Below are 22,967 nucleotides of genomic sequence, written 5' to 3' on the forward strand. Positions count from 1 at the left end.
AATGACAAAGAAGAATTTTGGCTTACTCTCACCTCCTTCCTTTGTCATTTACTAGTGGCCAGCTTAGAACTCTCCCTTCCTAGTTGTGTGGAAGTCAGCTCACCTTAAGAACTCTCTTGCCCCATGACTCATGGGACTTTTCTCCATGCTCAAAATCAGTTTCTAGAAACCAATCAGTGTTTTCTCAATGAGACCACAACACAGAGCTTCATGGCAGAATATGCTTTTTAAGGCTACAAGGTTTTCTGTTATTTCCTATTTGCCTGCTCTCTTGGATCCTTTTCTGGCCATAATGGAAAAGCTAGGTATAAGTTAGATATGTGAAATTTGCATGTTCCATGAGAACTTAAGGAAAGATGCCCAGATATAGAGATAATAAAACACATCTGACAATGCCAGTGACCAAAAAGAAATGAGAGACCTGCCTTCCATTTAGATTAGAAATCACACCCTCAGAGACTACTTTTGTTGTCCTAGAAGAGAGGCATTCTAACCATATAACAAAGACCAATCTTCTACAGAAAGCCTAAATAGACATGTGTCAGTATATCAATGTCACATATTTCTCCTTAAGCTACAGGTTATATGTGGGCTATAAGGCCCATACAGGAATAAAATGAATCTGAGGTCTATAGCTTACAAATAAAGAAATGTTTGAGTCTTCTTCAGACCATTGCTTTCAAAATAACAAAGAGAATGAGGAAGAATGGAAAGAAGAAGAGGGAAAAGAAGAGGAAGAAGGGGCATGGAGGAGGAAGACTTCTAATAAAGGCCATGGTCATATGCAACATGACAGCTCTTCTCAGCAGACCCTCCAGGACAAAGCCATGATAAGTTCATTGTTTCAAGCAGTGGAAGCCCTGACCATCAGGAGCAGATCTGAAGCAAGTAGCTTTGATGTCTGTGCACTCTACCTTTCATGAAGCCCAACCACCACATGACCTGTGCAGTTCAAAGCAAGTAGGTCAATAATTCATCTGTGAGGCAGAGAGGAGAAAAAACACAGAGATTTATTCAGTCACAGCTGCTAGTGGTACCAACTAATCAGAGGGTACTACAGAAGCTCATGCAAAGAGCTTAGTTCTTACAGACCAGCAAAACACTATCACCAATTTTACATTTTACTGTTAAAAAATGGTGAAGATTATTTAACGTTTCATTACATATTATTTATTTGGTGTGATGATGATAGTGTGTGGCGATGGTGATGGTGCTGTGAGTGTGTGTGTAGAAGTCAGGGGATAAATTGAGTACTTTGGTTTTCTCCTTCCACAAAGTGGGACTCAATATTAAGTTCAGGTCTTAAGACTTAGCAAGGAGCATCTTCACCTACGGAGCCATCTCTCTAGACTGACAAGGATTATTTAAATGTCTCCTGTCTTTTTAAAAACGAAGTCCTGAGGCTTTCCTTGGCCTGTTTACAAAGAAAAAATGTTGAGGTAGTAAGAATGAGTTTACCACTTATGTTTAAAACACCAGGACATACATCTGACCCTATGAGAAAGCCATAGATAACCAAAAAGACTGTCAAAATTATCAGGGTTTCATATGTGACTCAGCTTCCATCACTGTGGCAAAGGACTTGAGATAAGCAACTTAAAGGACAAAGCCCTGTTTAATTTATGATTTTGTTCATGTTGACTCAGCTTCTATTATCTGGAGTATTCTCCCAAAGTCTCATATGCACAGGGCTTGGTTCCCAGATCAAAGTGCTCCTGCAAATGGATGAAATCTTTAAGGGCTGGGACATAGTTGACTGAAGTAGGTGACTGGGGAAAAGGGGAAGGAGGTGCCCTTAAGAGTACCATGGGACTCTCACTCTCCAGACCTTCTCTCTCCATTCTCCTCTCCCTTCAGTGAGAAGAGATGCTTACTGTGTACATTTTATCCAAAATCCGAAAGAAAGATGACCATAGACCAGTATTTATAAAACCACGAGACAAAATGAATTTTCCTTAAGGTGATTTCTTGGGTGTTTTTTTCATGGCAATAGAAAAAGACTAATGCAGAAAATTGGCACCAAGAGCAGGTGGATGCTATGTGTAGGACTAATAATACACTTCAGAGGCCTTTGAAAATGATTTACAGAAGGAATTTAGAAACATATGAAGAAGTAGCCTAAAGGAAGCCTGGAATGCTGGAAGTACATCTTGATAGGCTGTTCTCATGGAATTTCAGAATACAGCACTAATCAGAGTGTACGCAGTAAATTCTGCTAATGAGATTCCCAAGGAAATAAGTGATTCTGTTAGGAACTGTACTAGAGGTCAATATAGTTAAATCTAGCAAACACTATGTCTGCATTTTGTTCATGTCCTAAGAGGCTACATTTAAACCTAATGAACTAATTAACTTTAGAGCAGTAATTTAAGTGCTATGTATCATGCAGGTGAGGACATGTGTATGGATGCTTTTAGCTATATTAAAATAGTATAAGCAAAACATGGTATAAATATTTGAATTTTTATTCCTTAATTAACAAAAAATAAAGAGGAAGGAGGAGGAGGATAAGATGAAGAAGAAATGTATTTGAAGTTGCAGCCAAAGTTAGAGAGGGTTTAGTTATTAAGCTGCTCTAAGAAAGCCAGGTAATTCTCATTGGGACATGAAAGATTCTTTAATGGAATCTCAGGAATCAGGATGACCTGTCCCTCACAGTCTCTGAGGTTTAGGAACATAATATTATTTGTAAGTCTGTGTCTTTAGGAGACAGCCTGGCACGCCCTTGTTTTATAGAGCCACCTAGGAAGTTGTTTCACCAGGATTCACTTCATTGTATAAAGATGTGGGTTCCTTCCAAGTAGACAAAAATCAGACATGACAAAGAGAGGCCTCCTTGGTAACAAAGAAGAAAAGGGAGACTAAAACAATCAACAAAATAGGAGATATATATGTGATGATGCTTATGTCTCTGTATATGAAGACAGCTCTGGAACCTGCTGAGACTAAAATATCTATACACCGCCAATAACACTTACTGGGTACAAATTTCTCATGACTTGTTACTACATATCATCCTTTACAAGGGCATGTATACAAAGTTATATTGCAGTTTGATTATGTGATCAAACCAACCTGAAAAAGGCAGTTGTCTTTATTGATCTTCATTGATCAATCTGTGCACCCTGCACACTTCATGTGAATGTCTTTTACAGAACTATATGTTGCTTTTAAGTTTTGTATACTGCAGGATGAAAGAAAAGAAACACAGCCCTGAAAAGATTCACACTCAGGGATGCTGAGATTCTGAGACCTTCCATTCCATCTTCGTGCCTCTACCTTAACTACATCAAAGCTAATTTTTTTAAAGACTTGCTTCCAGAATTTTTCAAGAACAGCTAGCTTGCCTATCCAGCCTTTTAGACTGTCATAGTCAAGATGTTAGCTAAGTAATGAACTTTCTCAGCACACTGTGTCTGGAAGGCAAATGATGCTAGCTATCTCTCCTTTGACAAAGCCAATATTACTTTTTCCCTTTGGGCCCACAGAAGGGAATTCTTCACCTCAATTCAGCTGGAAGCAGACAAAAGAAGATTATTGTCACAGTTCCTTATGTTAGGGTGGATGGTTCTGCTTATTTTATGAATTATAGGTATATTGCCATTTTAGGGATACATTACAAATGTAGCTTTTGACAAGGATGGAACTGAAGAGTTTAAACTCAGGGATTTCTACCATTCCTTTCCTCTACTCTATCCTTCCTTCTTAGGTAAAATGGGAGGGTGGAAAAGAAAGGAGGATAAAGTAATATAGAAATTATAGAAATAGACAAGTAGGAATAGGTGAGCAAATTTACTCTTAAGCAAGGCATTATATAGCTATATCTTACATTGGTAGAAATCTTTATAAGTGATACAAAGTTGAAGTTATAATCTCTTACATTGTTACATAATTTATTTGATACAAATTTAAAGTTTTCATTGGTATGAATTTCTATTGATATAAAAGTGGGATTAATATTGTTACTCTCATATAGGAATTGTGCCTACATAACACATTTAAGGATACAAGATTTAGACCCCATCCTTCTATAACTTCTATTTTAAACTGCTTTTAGATGATTAAGCAATACAAGTTAAAGGCCAGATAGCCAACTCATGGTCCTGAGTTAATTAAAAGGATGTTTCTGCGATCTTGCAATTAGAAATGCCCGACAGTAGTCAAGGCTTAACAGTTCAGAAATGCTTTGAGTAGACAGATAGTCTTTAAAGGCATCAGAAGTCACAGAATATGACCTTTATGGACATTTCTTTATTAAAGATCATTTGACTAGAGACCTGTCTGCTCCTGACAGCACCCCTTTCTTGAGATTCAAAGAAGAAATTGAGCATCAATGGAGTTGCTCCAGTTGTGGCAAGACAGCCACTAGGCAAGAGTTGCCTCATTTCATCTATAGACAAAATACTGTACAGAAAAAGGACACACTATGCAGAATAGTCAACTGATAATCTCTGCCAAGACAGAGTAATCAGCCCTTCAAAATTCTGCCTTATAAAGGTCTGTCAGATGATCCTGGGTCAGAAGGCTGAAGACCGATGCTCCAACATTTTGAAGTATAAGGGATTGTCTAGGTGATCAACAGTCTTTATAAATTGGCTAAGTTTTAGAAGCTATATTTTGTGCTTCTCATATTTTCAGGTAACAGTCATTCTTGGATTACTGATGGGGTTGAAGACTGGTAGTCTCATAGCCAACCCAAGCTGTTTAGCATTGAGAAAGATGATATAGATTTGAGAGTATGGTTTTTAGATGACATAGAATCAGGACATGAGTCAGGTGTAGAATTATAAATCTTTTAAGTTAGCATAGATGACAGAGGTTCTATTTAAGTGACAAAAATGATTGACTGGGTGTTAGGTCTTGCTTGTACTTTATAAATTACAAAATGGTAATCACTGTGCTCAATTTATACCTGAGATAAAAGAGTCTTTTAATTGGACAGAAAGAGGGAAATGTTGTGGATAGATCTGGTATTTCTTGACTTTTGATGCTAATTCTGCTGTCCTTCTTACCAGTTGGAACATCCTCTGGATATATGCCCAGGAGAGGTATTGCGGGATCCTCCGGTAGTACTTTGTCCAATATTCAGAGGAACCTCCAGACTGATTTCCAGAGTGGTTGTGCAAGCTTGCAATCCCACCAACAATGGAGGAGTATTCCTCTTTCTCCACATCCTCACCAGTATCTAATATCACCTGAATTTTTTATCTTAGCCATTCTGATTGGTGTGAGGTAGAATCTCAGGGTTGTTTTGATTTGCATTTCCCTGATGATTAATGATGTTGAACATTTTTTTCAGGTGCTTCTCAGCCATTCGGTATTCCTTAGGTGAGAATTCTTTGTTTACCTATGAGCCCATTTTTTAATGGGGTTATTTGATTTTCTGGAGTCCACCTTTTTGAGTTCTTTATATATATTGGATATTAGTCCCCTATCTGATTTAGGATTGGTAAAGATCCTTTCCCAATCTGTTGGTGGACTTTTTGTCTTATTGACCATGTCTTTTGCCTTACAGAAGCTTTGTAATTTTATGAGGTCCCATTTGTCGATTCTCGATCTTACAGCACAAGCCAATGCTGTTCTATTCAGGAATTTTTCCCCTGTGCCCATATCTTCGAGACTTGCTCCTGTATCAGTTTCACTGTCTCTGGTTTTAAGTCGAGTTCCTTGATCCAGTTAGATTTGACCCCAGTAGAATGAGATAGAAATGGATCAATTCTCATTCTTCTACATGATAACCACCAGTTGTGCCAGCATCATTTGTTGAAAATGCTGTCTTTTTTCCACTGGATGGTTTTAGCTCCCTTGTCAAAGATCAAGTGACCATAGGTCTGTGGGTTCATTTCTGGGTCTTCAATTCTATTCTATTGGTTTACTTGTCTGTCCCTATACCAGTACCATACAGATTTTATCACAATTGCTCTGTAGTAAAGCTTTAGGTCAGGCATGGTGATTTCACCAGAGGTTCTTTTATCATTGAAAAGAGTTTTTGCTATCCTAGGTTATTTGTTATTCCAGATGAATTTGCAGATTGCCCTTTCTTATTCATTGAAGAACTGAGTTGGAATTTTGATGGGGATTGCATTGAATTTGTAGATTGCTTTTGGAAAGATAGCCATTTTTACAATGTTGATCTTGCTAATCCATAAGCATGGGAGATCTTTCCATCTTCTGAGATCTTCTTTAATTTCTTTCTCAAGAGACTTGAAGTTCTTATCATACAGAACTTTTACTTCCTTAGTCAGAGTCATGCCAAGGTATTTTATATTATTTGTGACTATTGTGAAGGGTGTTGTTTCACTAATTTCTTTCTCATCTTGTTTATCCGTTGTGTAGAGAAAGAACATTGACTTGTTTGAGTTAATTTTATATCCAGCTCTGCACTGAAGCTGTTTATCAGATTTAGGAGTTCTCTGGTGGAATTTTTAGGGTCACTTACATATACTATCATATAATCTGCAATAAGTGATATTTTGACTTCTTCCTTTCAAATTTGTATCCACTTGATCTTTTTTTGTTGTCGAATTGCTCTTTGTAGGACTTCAAGTACTATATTAAATAGGTAGGGAGAGAGTGGGCAGCCCTGTCTAGTCCTTGATTTCAGTGGGATTGCTTTGAGCTTCTCGCCATTTACTTTGATGTTGGCTACTGGTTTGCTGTAGATTGATTTTTATCATGTTTAGGTATGGGCCTTGAATTCCTGATCTTTGCAAGAATTTTATCATGAATGGGTGTTGGATTTTGTCAAATGCTTTCTCAGCATCTAATGAGATGATCATGTGGTTTTGTCTTTGAGTTTGTTTATATAGTGGATTACATTGATGGATTCCCAAATATTAAACCATCCCTGCATCCCCAGATTGAAACCTACTTGGTCAGGATGGATGATTGTTTTGATGGATTCAGATAGCGAGAATTTTATTGAATATTGTTGCATCGATATTCATTAGGGAAATTGGTCTGAAGTTCTCTATCTTGGTTGGGTCTTTCTGTGGTTTAGGTATCAGAATAATCGTGGCTTCATAGAATGAATTGGATAGAGTACCTTCTGCTTCTATTTTGTGGAACAGTTTGTGAACAACTAGAATTAGATCTTCTCTGAAGGTCTGATAGAACTCTGCACTGAACCCATCTGGTCCTGGGCTTTTTTTGGTTGGGAGACTATTAATGATTGCTTCTATTTCTTTAGGGGATATAGGACTGTTTGGATCATTAACCTGATCCTGATTTAACTTTGGTGCCTTGTATCTGTCTATAAATTTGTCCATTTCATCCAGGTTCTCCAGTTTTGGTGAGTATAGCCTTTTGTAGAAGGATCTGATGGTGTTTTGGATTTCTTCAGGATCTGTTGTTATGTCTCCCTTTTCATTTCTGATTTTGTTAATTAGGATGCTTTCCCTGTGCCCTCTAGTGAGTCTGGCTAAGGGTTTATCTTTCTTGTTGATTTTCTCAAAGAACCAGCTCCTCATTTGGTTGATTCTTTGAATAGTGCTTCTTATTTCCACTTGGTTGATTTTGCCCCCGAGTTTGATTATTTCCTGTGGTCTACTCTTCTTGGGTGAATTTGCTTCCTTTTTTTCTAGAGCTGTTAGGTGTGTTGTCAAGTTGCTAGTGTGTGCTCTCTCTAGTTTCTTTTTGGAGGCACTCAGAGCTATGAGTTTTCCTCTTAGAAATGCTTTCATTGACCATAAGTTTGGGTATGTTGTGGCTTCATTTTCAAAAACTCTAAAAAGTCTTTAATTTCTTTCTTTATTCCTTCCTTGACCAAGGTATCATTGAGTAGAGTGTTGTTCAGTTTCCATGTGAATGTTGGCTTTCTATTATTTATGTTGTTATTGAAGATTAGCCTTACGCCATGGTGGTCTGATAGGATGCATGGGACAATTTCAGTATTTTTATATCTGTTGAGGCCTGTTTTGTGACCAATTATACGGTCAATTTTGGAGAAGGTACCATGAGGTGCTGAGAAGAAGGTATATCCTTTTGTGGATAAAATGCTCTGTAGATATTTGTTAAATCCATTTTTTTCATAACTTCTGTTAGTTTCACTGTGTCCCTGTTTAGTTTCTGTTTCCAGGATCTGTCCATTGATGAAAGTGGTGTGTTGAAGTCTCCCACTATCATTGTGTGGGGTGCAATGTGTGCTTTGAGCTTTACTAAAGTGTCTTTAATGAATGTGGCTGCACTTGCATTTGGAGCATAGATATTCAGAATTGAGGGTTCCTTTTGGAAGATTTTATCTTTGATGAGTATGAAGTGCCCCTCCTTGTCTTTTTCATAACTTTGGGTTGGAATTCGATTTTATTCACTATTAGAATGGCTATTCCAGCTTGTTTCTTCAGACCATTTGCTTGGAAAATTGTTTTCCAGTCTTTCACTCTGAGGTAGCGTCTGTCTTTTTCCCGGAGATGGGTTTCCTGTAAGCAGCAAAATTTTGGGTCCTGTTTGTGTAGCCAGTCTGTTAGTCTATGTCTTTTTATTGGGGAATTCAGCCCATTGATATTAAGAGATATTAAGGAAAAGTAATTGTTGCTCTCTATTATTTTTGTTGTTAGAGTTGGCATTCTGTTCTTGTAGGTGTCATCTTTTAGGTTTGTTGAAGGATTACTTTCTTGCTTTTTCTAGGGTGTAGTCTGTCGTTGTATTGGGTTTTTGTTTTGTTTTGTTGTTGTTGTTGTTGTTGTTATCCTTTGAAGGGCTGGATTCGTGGAAAGATATTGTGTGAATTTTGTTTTGTCATGGAATACTTTGTTTTCTCCATCTATGGTAATTGAAAGTTTGACTGGGTATAGTTGCCTGGGGAAAATATGGAACGCTTCACAAATTTGTGTGTCATCCTTACACAGGGGCCATGCTAATCTTCTCTGTATCGTTCCAATTTTAGTATATGTGCTGCTGAAAGGAACACAGCAACAGTTTTTAAAACAAATACTTAGAAATTTATCAAGAACATATCCATTTAACAAAATAATAACAGCACCCTCACCCCTCCCCACCCCCCGGGGCCTATGCCCTTTCTGGCCATTGATGCTTCTATTATCTTATATACCATATGTGTGTTCTTTCCTTTGAAATTTTACACCCAGCCCCAGAGCAATTATGACATGATTACACCAGCATCCACATCTTGTAATATAACCCAGAGTCCATGACTGAGCAAGGCTCTTTGTTACACTTTCTTCCATCAGCTTGAGCATACTGTCTCTTGCCACTATGAAAGCTTCTAGCTCAACCTTATGTTTATTTTTCCCTGCCCTAGCCCCAAGACATACAATGTCTTCAGCAATAGGGTCTTGTCATTTAATCCTGACATGCAAGGAATAGCAGTGACAGCAACCAGTATTGTTTTAAGGATCCCAAACATCTTCCTGTTTAACAACATGTAGGAAGAGAGTAGACTCATGTCACCTACACTTTCATTCAGCACCCTTGTGGCTTTTAGGAAGCTTTTCTATGCCTGAGCAGTCACTTCACTTAAATTAAGTGTTGCTTGGCAACCCACTCTTTCCCTTTATTAATGTAGCCCTTCTAAGACTGTAGAGTAAATGAAATATCATTGTTTACTGCTTAGAAGAATCTTGTCCAGTACCCAAACTGGAGAACATATTTGAACACTCCTTTGATGATAATGACCCTGTGTACTATACCTGACAATTCAGTACAGGCCATATACATGACATACATCATTTGTTCCATGATACCATCCATCTTCATTGCCTATAATTAACAATATGTCTCATGTTTGAAGAGTCATGTAAAATAGTGGAACATTTCATGGGACTGTCAGTGTCCTTAGTTTTCTCCACCCTAATATATGTCTTCTGTGTTACACATTGCATGAACTGAGTGAGTTGACACTAGTAGTACCTAAGAGCAAATTATTTATATTTAGTTAGGCCATGTGCTTCTTCTTTTCTGAGAATAAGAAATGGAATATAGACTACCACATAGAAAACTACCAGGGATGCCATGTGTGTTTGCTGCAAGACATTAAGGAATAAAACTAACACTAAATTAGAAGCTTATATCTCACAGATTAGCTTTTGTGATTCCAGAAGACCCCATGTTGGGGCTGCTAAAGAAGGATTTTCCCCAACAATACTATTGATTCCTGTTGAACTCTATTTTATAATTCCTTCTGTACTTATTGTCAACAATGACTGATCCATTGCTCGTGAGATCTCCCTTTACTATGGAGCCTTTTCTAAATCATCACTCTTATTTATTTATTTGTTTGTTTGTTTGTTTGTTTATTCACTTTACATCCCAACTGTGGAATCCCCTCTCTCCTCTCCTGCCAGGCTCACCCTCACAACTCCCTCTCCCCATTATCCCTCCCCTTCTCTTTAGAAAAGTAGAAGCCTCCCTTGGGTACCACCCCACCCTAGGACATCAAATTACAGCAAGACTAAGCTGTTTCAGGACATCCTCTCCCATTGAGACCCAACCAGACAGTCCAGCTAGGGGAAGGGTATCAGAATGGCAGTCAACTGAGTCAGAGACAACCTCCACTCCAGTTGATAGGGAACTCATATAAAGACCAAGCTGCTATATAGCAAAGGATGGCCTAGTTGGCCATCAATGGGAGGAGAGGCCTTTGGTACTGCAAAAATCATATTCCCCAGTACAGGGGAATGCCAGGGCCAGGAAGCAGGAGTGGGTGGGTTGGAGAGTAGGGCGGGGGCAGGGTATAAGGGGCTTTGGGGATAGCATTTGAAGTAAATGAAGAAAATATCTAAATAAAACAAAAGACCAAGCTGCACATCTACTACAAATGTGTAGGGGGCCTACGTCCAGTCCCTGTGTGCTCTTTGGTTGGTGGCTCAGTCTCTTTAAGACCCCATGGGCCCAGGTTAATAAACTCTGTAGGAATCCTTGACCTGTCCAGCTTGCTCAGTATTATTCTTCACTCTTCCACAAGGCTCCCAGAACTCTTCCTGATGTTTGGCTGTGGGTTTCTGCATCTGTTTCTGTCTGCTGTTGTATGAAGCCTCTCAGGAGGCGGTCAGGCTAAGTTTCTGTCTGCAAGCATAGCAGAGTATCATTAATAGTGTCAGGAGTTGGCTCTCTCCGATGTGCTGGATCTCAAGCTGGGCCAGTCATTGATTAGCTGTTTCCTTAATCTGCTCCATCTTTGTTCCTGTGCATCTCATAGGCAGGTTAAATTTTGGTTCAGAGGTTTTGTAAGTGGGTTGATATTTCCCTCCCTCCACTAGAAGTCTGGTTACATGAGGTGGCCATTTCAGCGTTCATATCCCCTTGACCCCACTGCTAGGAGTCTCAGCTAAGATCACCCCATAGACTATCAGAAACCTCCCCATTCCAGGTTTCTAGCTAATACCAGAGATTCCCCCTCTGATCTGATATCTATTTTATTTCCCCTGCTGAGTGAGAGCCATTCATCCTCCTTTGGGCCCTCTGTGTTATTTAGTTTCTTTGGGTCTGTGGATAGTAGCATGTCTATACTGTACTTTATGGCTAATGTCCATTTATACGTGAGTACTTGCCATTCTTGCTTTTCTGGGTCTGAGTGACCACACTCATGATGATATTTTCTAATTCCATCCATTTGCCTGCAAATTTCATGATGTCTTTGCTTTTAACAGATGTGTACTATTCCATTGTACAGATGTATCAAATTTTCTTATCCATTCCTCAGTTGACAGACATCTAATACAACAGCATTTTCAATGTATCATAAGAGGTGAAGTCCCTGGTTGCTATTATCCTTGTAGCTCTTAAGTGAAGCCACCAACAATTCTTTTCCTCTTTTTCCAGAAACATGATGTTTTTGTTTATTTCTATTGCTGCAGCCACTCATTCCTCCTGTATGGTGCCCTGACTAGAGTCATCAGTGTACCAGGTTTCTGCAAGGATAAGAAACCTCTTTTAGTATCTTGTCTAGTTTGACTATTGATCAATTACTGCTGAAGGCATAGCAGCTTGAAAGGCACCAGCCCAAGCATAGTCAACATATTAGTGTCAAAGGTTATGAACAACATACTTCACTGCTGTAAATATGTTTTAGTATGTAAATATGTTTAGTATTTAGTTTAAATATGCTGCTAATGTTTTAGTTTTATTATTTTCCATCCCAGGAAGAAACTCCCAGAAGTTATTGACCCAGCCCTTAATTGCATAAGCTGCTTTTTACTACAACTAATGTGAAACCTGTGATGAATGTTATAGGTAAAACTAGCAATCACAATTCTAATGCTGTATACCAAACTTATGACTCTATGACTGGGACCCAAATCCTATTGGTACTGTTTGCTCAAGTTGCTTCAGCTACAGCCACAGTTATAGCACTCTGAGATTCCAGTGACCTCTAACAAAAATGTCAATGAGATGTTGGAGAATAGCTTTATGTCAACTTGACATAACCTGGGGTGATACAAGAAGAGGGAACCTCAATTAAGAAAGTGGCTCCATAGTATCAGGTGGTCTATAAGCATTTCTTTTTTTATAAGCATATTCTTAATTAGTGCTTGATGGCAGAAGGCTAACCCCATTGTGGGTGGTACCATCCCTGGCCCAGTGGTCCTGAGTTCTATAAAAGAGCATGCTGAGCAAGCCAATAAGCAGCACCTCTCCTGGCCTCTGAATCAGCTCCTGCCTCTACATTCCTACCGTTTGAGTTCCTGTCCTGAATTTCTTCTATGATAAACAGTGATATGGAAGTATAAGGCAAATAAACCATTTCCTTCCGAACTTGTTTTTTTTTCATAGTGTTTCATTGCAGCAACAAAAACCCTAACTAAGACAGATTATGTAGCTGTTTATCCTGTCATATAAAAATCCTAGTTTGTTAAAGCACCTCTTTAGCTTTTCCCTCCAGCCCAGTGTCTAATTCTGTAACAAGTTCTGCAAAGGAAGAACAACTTGGGTGAAATGTGATGTGAAGGTTTTCCAGTACCATAGGAGTTTTCTAAACAGCTACAATTGGTACATTCATTGGCAAAGACTGCTGTAGAATATTTTTGCTAACCTTGTCACATCCGTACCATACACGTCATAATTATTCATAATATACACAAGGGTTTTATGGTTTTCACTGGTCCTTACAATTTTCATAGATTGATTACTCACCTTAATTTCCCTCTAGGTGAACTTATATTTTTCCAATTGTCATCTAAATCTGTAGAACACTCAGAAGTTAGTATTAAATCATCTTTGTAATATGTCCTTTCACTGAGATGGGCAGTAAACAAGACAAGGTACCAGACCACCATGTATGACAAATAGGGTGTGAAAAGAACTTGGGGCAGTGAACAGAAAAATGAAGTGTTGTCATTACAAGTGAATTGGTCTTGGGACTCAGAAGCCAAAGGAATTCTAAAAAAGACATTAGTAAGGACAAATGTGGCATAAAAAGATCCTGTCAGATTCTTAATTGTTCTGAGAAAAGTAATGTTGGCTACAGCAGTATAAATGGGGACTTGACTTTACTTGTTACTCTAGAATCCACTTTCCTGAGCCATAAGTAACTGTCTTCTTTATTAGCTCCAATGGGCTGTTATTAGGGAAGTAGTCTTGACAATAACCTCTGCCCTTTTTATTTTATTCGTTCTACAAGTTCATTGTGTCCACCATGCATCCTACACTGCTGATGATCACTGCTCTCCAAGAATGAGAAAATTTCCAGGATTGTACTTCAACCCACCATGCAGTAAAGCCTTTAAAGTTTGCACTTTCAGACCAAAGTCTCCACACTTGGTATGAATATGTTTTTTTACAGCACTACAACCTCCCAGGATATTGTGTGGCAGAGGAGACATGTACACAATATGCTTCAATGAAATGGATATAATTGAAACTCTGGGACAAGCTTAACCTTTGCCACCCATACTATTTTATCTGCATGATCATCTACTTCTGCCTACCATGCCTGATACTCTCAGTGACTATTATGAGTTAAGTGTGCTCAGTTCTAGTATCCACTAAAGCTCAGCTGTTTTGCACATTAACAGGGAGCTAATATGTCCACATTCAACATTGAGTTTCTGGTTGTTCTGTATTGTTATCACTTGCAGAGGAGCAGCTGATGTGAATGCCACCATGAAAGATGCCATTCCTTCAGAAGAGGAAGCACAGTGGGGATGAATAATTGGTCTGTTCCTATATTTTCACTTTTTTAACTCCTTCAGTGAATTTTTATTCACTGTTTGAAATCCTCTTCCAATGGCTCATAAGTACAGGATTTTGGTTCCCATTAGTTTCTTCTCTAGGACTCCAACTTGATACAGACACACTCACCTTGAGGCAACCCATATTAATTCCATTATTTGCTGCTCCCATATTCTCATCGCCTTGTTAGTTCTTTGGCTTGGATTTCATTTTGATCTAAACCATTCAGATACTACAGAGTCTCTTATACCCCAAAAATGGTATAAGAGACCCACTATGGAATCAACACAACCAACATGAGTGCCCATGTTAGTACCAATGACTAGTCCAGGTGAACTCCTTTCTTAGCTCTTATGTGAGCACAGTCCTAGCCAGACTAGTGGATTAGGCATCAAATACAACCTTTTCTATACCCAAATCCCTTAGCGGCACCTTTCCTTCTTCTGAGGTCTACAAGTCTTTGCTATCCATAAATGTCCCTGATGGCTCATATGAATCACTCCCTTAGATACTGATTTCCCTCACAATGGCTTTGCCTCTAGGTTAGATGTTATATTACTATTCTCATTGTTTCCTTTGCACTCAGACTGATTTCACTCGCCTTTATTTCCCATAGCTTCACACGCTACATTGTGCAAGGCTTCATCACTTCACATTTAAAAGTCTCCCCCAAGTCAAGAAGTTCAAGTACAGACAGAGTATGCCTTGATTCAATTTTCTCTCCTCAGCCATTCTGAAGGTCCATGTTTGCACACTAAATCATGGATTTTACCCTTCCTCCTTATTGCTGATCATTCCTGGAGGCTCCTTTCTATAAGTTCTGCCTTGACCTTTCCCTTTTAATCATCCAGTTCTGCCAATGAAGTGCAAGCTTTGAGATCTCAAGAAAGTCTTTAGCACAGATATATCTTCACTCTTTCCTTTTAACCCTTCTAGTTGTAGAAAAGAGCAAGCTAATACTTGCATCTCTTTCTCCCGTTTTCTTATCTCTTCTACCATGTTAGAAGCTAACAAAGATATTAGCATCCACATCTCCAATTTTCTAATTCTAATTCTTCCCTCAGAATGACAGATTCTTTCTGGACAGACTGCTGAGCCTCAGTTGCATGCTTCACTATCCACAGAAAAGTCTCACAATGGCTGCTAAAGACTGCTTGTGATGCTGTCCCCCACACACTACTCTAAGGGATACATTATGGTCTACATCACATCTTCATTGGTGAGACATCACTATAGTCATATAGTAGACCATGTCCATCAAGGAAAAATTCTACCCAACACCAGAGAAAGGAAAGTGGCTGCATCACAATTCCCTCCAAGAATGTTCCCTTCTCTGGTGGATCAGTATTGGTTGCATGCCTTATCACCCAGAACAGGGACAATGAAACTGCCTCTACAAGAACGAGGCACAGCCTATACCACATGGGGAAAGGTAGCCACACAGATGCTCTACCCTCAGACAGGTGGTCCTTGGATAGATGTCTCATTACTCATAACAGAGACCCCATTATGTCTTCCCCCAATTCATCCTTGGTTTCCTTGGCCCCCATACAGGCCAAAGCATTCACATTTTGGAGGAAACATGAAGAAAGTACCCCATGTGGGACACTAATGGCAGGTTGTAGAAATAATTTCACTCATCTAGCTTTGTGAACCAGTGAGTTTATAGGAGTTACTTAGTATGAATGGCTGTCATGAGGCCTCATCAGTGAAAATGCTCCACCCCAACATGGATGAAAACTCTTTAAACTTGCATCTCCAGAGCTTTCTAACCAACTTGAATGCAGCCCTACCAATGATTCTTTTCTCCCCCACCAATTACTGTTTGTATCATCTTAGAAATGGATCTCATGAGGTTCTTGCAAGCTTAGTGAGCCTCTCAAGACTTAGAATTCTCCTCCTCCATGACAGACTTTTTAATTAGGAAAAAACAGCTACACAATAACCCCAATTGGACACCAATGACAGAGAAACGATGATCCCATCTAAATCTAGTTTGATAAAACGATGCATTAGGAGTAACTACTAACTAGGATTACTTATAAGGTGGAAAAGGAGTTACTTGCCACAGTATGGACAATTTGTAAATAGATAACTCACAAAAAAAAAAAAAAAAAAAGAGAGAGAGTCTCATTGCCTCAGGCCCAAGATGCAAGCCACTTACAGATCCTTAAGAAATGGTGGACCTCTTGCACCTGCTTTATGTACCCACCTTATGCTGTGCCACCTTGTCCTTCCTTACTCTTGTGAGGCTACATCAATAGACCTAGTCTTGTGGGCCTCTCATTTGGGTAATTGTAGCTGCTCAGATTTCAAGATGGTAACAACCACCTCATGTGTGAAGAACAGAAGACAACAGCACTCTTCAGTTCATAGTATGATCACTTAGTGTCTTTACATTAATTATAAAGGTAAGTTTCTCTGATGAATTACAATGCAAGAAATAAATTTATTTGTATATGCATGCATGTGTGTGTGTGTGTGTGTGTGTGTGTGTGTGTTCCACATATTATTTGTTCCTTTAGTCTTAAAGTTCAAGCAGTTAGCATTTTATGTTTGAATGTTAATAATAATTCCTTGAAGGCAATAGTAGAAAAGCTGTATTCCCCAGAGATCCAAACAACTGTCCTTGTGTAGATTAAGGATAATACTCTGAAGTGTCATTGTATAATATACACTGTGGGCAGGAGACAGACAGTACATTTTTTTAATAGAAAGCTACACAAGAGAACAGACATGTATGTTGTCTCTTTTCTGAATTATTTAAATATACTTTCTACAGCAAAGCAATTATATCTGCTACTTTTTTTCTAATAAACAAAATGTATGTGGATTATTCCCGTTTTCAAAAGATCCAGGTCCTGATATCACTGCACATCTCAGAGCATATTACTCTGCAGAAGTCCTGCTGGATCACAGAACAAAGTTATGCAATAGAATAAGTATACCAGTAAAACTCATTTTGAATTGATTGACTCTTTATAAGTTAAAAGCAGTGGCAGGCTCTTGTGACAAAATGACAAAAAAATGGTGGTACATATAGGAGGAAATGAAAGCATTAGGGATTTTTTTACACAGAGAAAAGAGCTTGAAAGTGAAACTCTAATGTGTTTTTCCATCTCAAAAGCATTAGGACCAACCAACATTCTGTGTCTTCTTATATCATGAACACAGAAGGGCATAGCACCAATGGTAACCTGAGAAGGCTTAGCACCCACTCAGTGGTATGATAGATCAAATAATTTCTAAATCTGATCCTAAGATATGCAGGTATATATGATCTACAAGTACAAATTGAGGAACCATCAACATAATAACAGAATTATACTTTTAAAAAATATCAGGGACAAGAAAAACAGAAAAAGGAGAAGAAAAACATTGTAGATTCTAAAAGAATATGACACTAATATAGTAAAATGCATTACCTTAGGTCAAATTTGAAACTATGAAATAAAGTCACCAAGGATATTATTATATTTCAATATGTAGTATGAATTAGATATTTTTCTAAACATTTGGTAATAATAAATATAATTAGAATATGTGGTTACAGAAAAGACTGTATGTGACCCTAAGAAGCAGTCATTGACTTCTTAGAGGTACATCTCCCATCTACCTTCAGGAGTTTTATTCAAAATGCATCAATAAACATAAAGACAAGAGATGGGAAAGGGGAGCTAAACAATTCTTGCTCATTTTATGATTTCAAATTCCCAAGCATCCATTTGCTTAGGACAATGGAATTTCCTTAGACTAAAATTCTTATCACTATGACAAGCACAGTGTGAGCCCATAGCAGGCTACCACAAATCCTAAGATAAATTAATGTCCTTGATATTTTTTTTGAATGGTAAGAATTATTTATACATTTATAAATGCCTAACACCAACATAAAGGAGGACTGAAGAGATGGCTCAACAGTTAAGAGTATTTGCTGTTGTTTCAGAGGACCCAGATTCAATTTCATATAGAGGTTAACAACTGTCTGAAACTCCTATTTCAGGGCATCTCACACCTTCTGGCTTCCTCAGGCACCAGCACACACATGATGCACACACACATTCATGCAGATAAAACACATATAAAATAAAGAGATCTTTTTAGAAATCTACATGAAGGAATGATACCACTAGGATGAGTAAAGGAAGGTATAAATTGTGCTGTTGTGGTACTTAATGTGTTCAAGTAGTAATTTGTGATGAGTTATTCTGAAGATGGATGTTCAATATGCACAGACTTTATTGTTTAGCCTATACGCATGTAAGTTCATCATCAGAAAAGTATCAATCAATAGGCAAAATCTTTATTTTCTTATAAAGAGATTCCCTCCTTATGAGGAAGATTAAAGGAATCCAATTTCCTTCATGTTGCTGTTCAATATCTGATGAGAGACTTCAATTTATCTTTGTTAAGATTACATCTTGGCATGCCATCCAAGGCACACTACAATAGCTGGCATGGGCTATGCACTAGTTCTAAAGGGAAAGCCGATAAATAGAATAGTTGTATTTCAGAACTTTAAATAGCTTTGACACTATAAAAGTCATGTCACGTTTTCTACACAAATAATACCACTGTTCTCTTGACTTTAAAAGATGCAGGCTTAAAATCAGCCAAGTGTACTGATTTACCCTGGAAAATGTTAAGACACTAAAGCTAAATTGCCATCTGAGTACAACTGTGAGCTCAGTGTAACCACCTTACAAGTGTGTGCCAAGATAACAGAATGATTTCACAAGGATGTCTCAACTGTCCATCCTGAAAATCTCCTTTAAAAGATTTTAGGAAATAAACTGTCATGGTTCCTGTGCATGCTCACAAAAACAGGTTTTTTTTTTTTCCAAATGCCCTAATAGTCTTTTTAATAACAAATGTTTGCTTATTCCATGGCTTTATTATAGTTTTCTAGCTACATGGTAATTACCTAATAGTAAAGACTTATATTATGGGGGCTAAGGAGACATCACATGCACATTAACCTCCACATATACATGCACAGGAACACATGTACACTACACACACATATATACACACAACTGTACACACATATACACATGCAAAGATTGTTATATAACACATGAACACTATATCACATGTAAGCACACATGCACACACACACACACACACACACGTTCTTAGGAGATTGCTTAGAAAAGACCAGCATGAGGACTTGAATTCAGACCTCCAGTATCCATGTAAACAACTGGGCCCAGCAGCACACGTCTGTCATCCCAGTGCTATGGACACAGAGACAGGAGGATTGCAAGAATGTGCAAGATAGATAGTCTACCTGAAGAGATGAGATGCCATCTTGCAAAATAAGGTGGAGAACAACTGAGGGAAATATTTAATGTCATTTCTTTGGTCTTCACATGCACATATGTGGAGAGACCTGCACGAAACCTATATGCCTGCATGTATACACACAACCATGTACACTACATAGGATAAGAAAAGAAAGACTAGGTTGTATAAGCATGCATCCATATGCCCCTTTTTTTGGCCTTCAGAAACACCTGTAACTACCTTGAGGGGTGACTTTAGTAATTCCCCTAGTAATTATTGACAGTTCATATTTCAATGTCACCATTTTGTACTTTACCTCTCCAACAAATGTATACTATGTTTCTATTCTTTTCCCAAAACTATATTTGATATTTGAGATACTTTTTGTAGGAGGGATGACACTCATGAACTTATAAATTGGTCCTATAGGTTAGTTCCTAAAGAGAAGAGTATGGTGAAATGCTCTATAGAGACATGCCCAGATGTTAGGAAACATGGATGGCAGACACATGAAGCATCTAACCCTATATGTACAGACTTAAACATACATATATATCTAATTATATCGGTTCTGTTTGTAGAAATCTAATACAAAATTCACTATTATTATTTAGTCCCAAACCTCTAATCAAGTAGCAGATCTTCCTAAAGCTATCTACCAAAGGAACTACACCTGCATAGTAAAGGGATCTCATCACTTAGGAAATTCCCAGCTTCTAAAAAGCACTACACAGAAAATGAAAATAAAGATCAAATATAATGTCTATTATGCCACAATCCTCTAAGAAAATAAACACCAATGAAGACAAGGCATAGCCAGCAAGATAAATAATACAAAATGGGATATTGGATGTGGTTACACATTGGAATAAAGTAACAAATTGTGTCTACTTAAGGCCTACTCAACAGAAGGGAATCATGCCTAGTACTGGAAAACCCCTTCCTGAACCTAGTGAGAATATGGACCTTAGAAAAGAACCAACTGCTGCTATTTTGCTAGTCTGGCCTAATTCCTCACATCATTTTAAGCTTTATCCTTATACCCACAGATAGGTATAGTTGTCATCCCTCATTAAAAGAAGCCTATTTTTCAGAAAAAAAAGCAGGACAGGAAACAATACAGAGATAGACAGATCCAGATTGGTGGGAGCCTGGGCAGAGAGGATATGTCAGGATTATAATTCCTGCATCTGTGACTCAGAGAACATTGAAGAAGAGGTGCTGGAAAGATTGGAAGAATATCAGGAAGTCTGCTGTGAAACAGTCTCTTTTAGAGATGGCAGTATAAACAGGACTGAAAATATGGCAAAACCAACAGACATGCTAATGTGGCAGGAGGGAGATTTGCAGGGCCCCACCCTTAACAAAAACCTATAGGAAGCTAATGGCTGCTGTGAGAAGGAGAATTAGCCTCACTCAAGGAGGTACCTCCTTATTGGTTGTCCAAAACAAAGTAGTGCACTTGAAACCATATACATATATACAACATAAATAAACAGTATATTGTACTTATATATGCCTGTATAAATGCACACACATATACATATATGTGTGACAATAATAAAGGGAAAAAAGACTATCAATTTGACAGGGGAGAACAGGAGGAGTGTGGGGCAGGGTAGATGGGAGGGCAGGAGGGAGGAAAGTGGAAAGTGATGTAATGCTATTTCAATCAAGTGAGGGGTGGGCTTGCCATCCCACAGTCACACTTCTGACCCATAATTGTTCCTGTCTGAAAGAATTACAGGGATGGAAATGGAGAGGAGCCTGAGGAAAGGAAGGTCCAGCGACAGGCCCAAAGTGGGATCCAGCTCAAGGGAAGGTCCCAAGGCCTGACACTATTATTGAGGCTATGAAACACTCACAAAAAAGGATTTATCATGACTGCCCTCCGAAAAACCCAACAAGCAGCTGAAAGAGTCAGATGCAGATATTTGCACCCAATCAATAGACAGAAGCAGCTGACCCCTGTTGTTGAATTAGGGAAGACTGAAAGAAGAGTGACCCTGTAGGAGGACCAGCAGTCTTAATTAATCTGGACCCCCGATATCTTTCAAAAACTGAACCACCAAACAGACAGCATACACCAGCTGATACGAGGCTCCCAACACACATACAGTAGAGGATTCCCAGGTCTGTGTTCATTCGGAGATGATGCACCTAACCCTCAAGAGACTGGAGGCCCCAGGGAGTTTAGCGATCAAGTGGGATGGGGGCTGGCAGCATCCAAGTGGAGATCCTGTGGGGTGGGAAGGAGGTGTAGGATGTGGAGCAGTCAGAGGGTGGATGGGGAGGGGCAGGGGATAGAATATGGAGTATAAAAAAAGAATTACAAATAAAATTAAATTATATATATATATTTTTAATTGCCTCTAAAGGCTACCTTCAGAAACCCTAAAATAAATTTACAATGTGGCCCAGACACTAGATATGCATATGTGCGTGTGTGTGTGTGTGTGTGTCCATATGTGTCCATGCGTGTGTGTCTGTGTGTGTCTGTGTGTGTGTCCATGTGTGTTTCTGTGTGTGTTTGTGTCTGTATGTCTGTATATGTCCGTGTGTGTTTCTGTGTGTGTGTGTCTGTGTATCTGTGTGTGTCTGTTTGTGTGTGTGTCTGCATGTGTGTCTGTGTGTGTGTGCCCTTGCATGCATTGCACATTCTTATGTTTGAATGGCAGTGTGCATGCATGCTAGGAAAGGAACACCTCTATGGTTGATCCCATATTTCAACTTGTTTGAAGCATGATCTCTTTGCTATCCTTCCCCTGCATATTCCAAGTTAACTGGCACAAGAGCTTCTGTGAATTCTCCTGCCTCTGACTTCCATATCCCTATAGGATCCTTAGGGTTACAGACACACGTTTGTGACTTGAATGTGGGCTCTGGGGAATGGAATCAGGTGCTCACACTCACACACCAAGCACTTTGCCTCAATGAGCCATTTCCCCAGCCCTCCTGTGCCAGATTTTTAAATGAGAAACCATATGCTTTTTAAGTAGACAATATTTGGAAACCATTAATACTAAACAGTTTTAGAAATGTAAACCAAATTTCAAATAGAATCTCTTGTACTAAAATAAACGTGTTTTAAATTTTTCCTGTAGGCAATGAAAAATCTACTATGAAGTAATGAAAATCCAACTATTAAGAAGAAAACTGATTTCATGTATTGTTAACTGTTCTGGCTCCTGTTTGACTCCTGTGAGTTAGGAAAGAAAAGCATGCGAGAGTAGTAAGCCTGTATAAAGGCTCTAGAAGGACCAACCAGATACCTTGGTTTACATTTTAATTTGTTTTTAATCAACACATAAAATTGTGCTTACTTATTTATGGTATGTCATTTCCTTAAACGGACATCATCTCTTTATAGTAAAAGATTTAAAGTACATTCTTTTACCTTTTAAAGATAAAATAACTTACCATTTTCTGTAGTCAGTTTGCTTACCGTATGTATTTTGAAGCTTGGAGTACAAAAGACAGTTATCTGGTGCAAATAGGAAGATGTTTTCCAAAAATTATTTTATTTTGTGTATTTGAGCATTTTACCTGAATAT

General features: G+C 38.5%; 1 non-coding gene across 1 annotated transcript; it reads right to left on the bottom strand.

Annotated features, from left to right (window-relative positions):
* Window positions 1-8,801: 8,801 nt before the first annotated feature.
* LOC115032286 (U6 spliceosomal RNA) lies at window positions 8,802-8,908 on the bottom strand. Its single transcript, XR_003837926.1, has one exon. It is a non-coding gene; the product is annotated as a U6 spliceosomal RNA (small nuclear RNA).
* Window positions 8,909-22,967: the final 14,059 nt, after the last annotated feature.

The sequence above is a fragment of the Mus caroli genome, unplaced genomic scaffold (assembly GCF_978045245.1).
Source record: "Mus caroli unplaced genomic scaffold, Mus_caroli_1 scaffold_9, whole genome shotgun sequence".
NCBI classification, from domain to species: domain Eukaryota; kingdom Metazoa; phylum Chordata; class Mammalia; order Rodentia; family Muridae; genus Mus; species Mus caroli.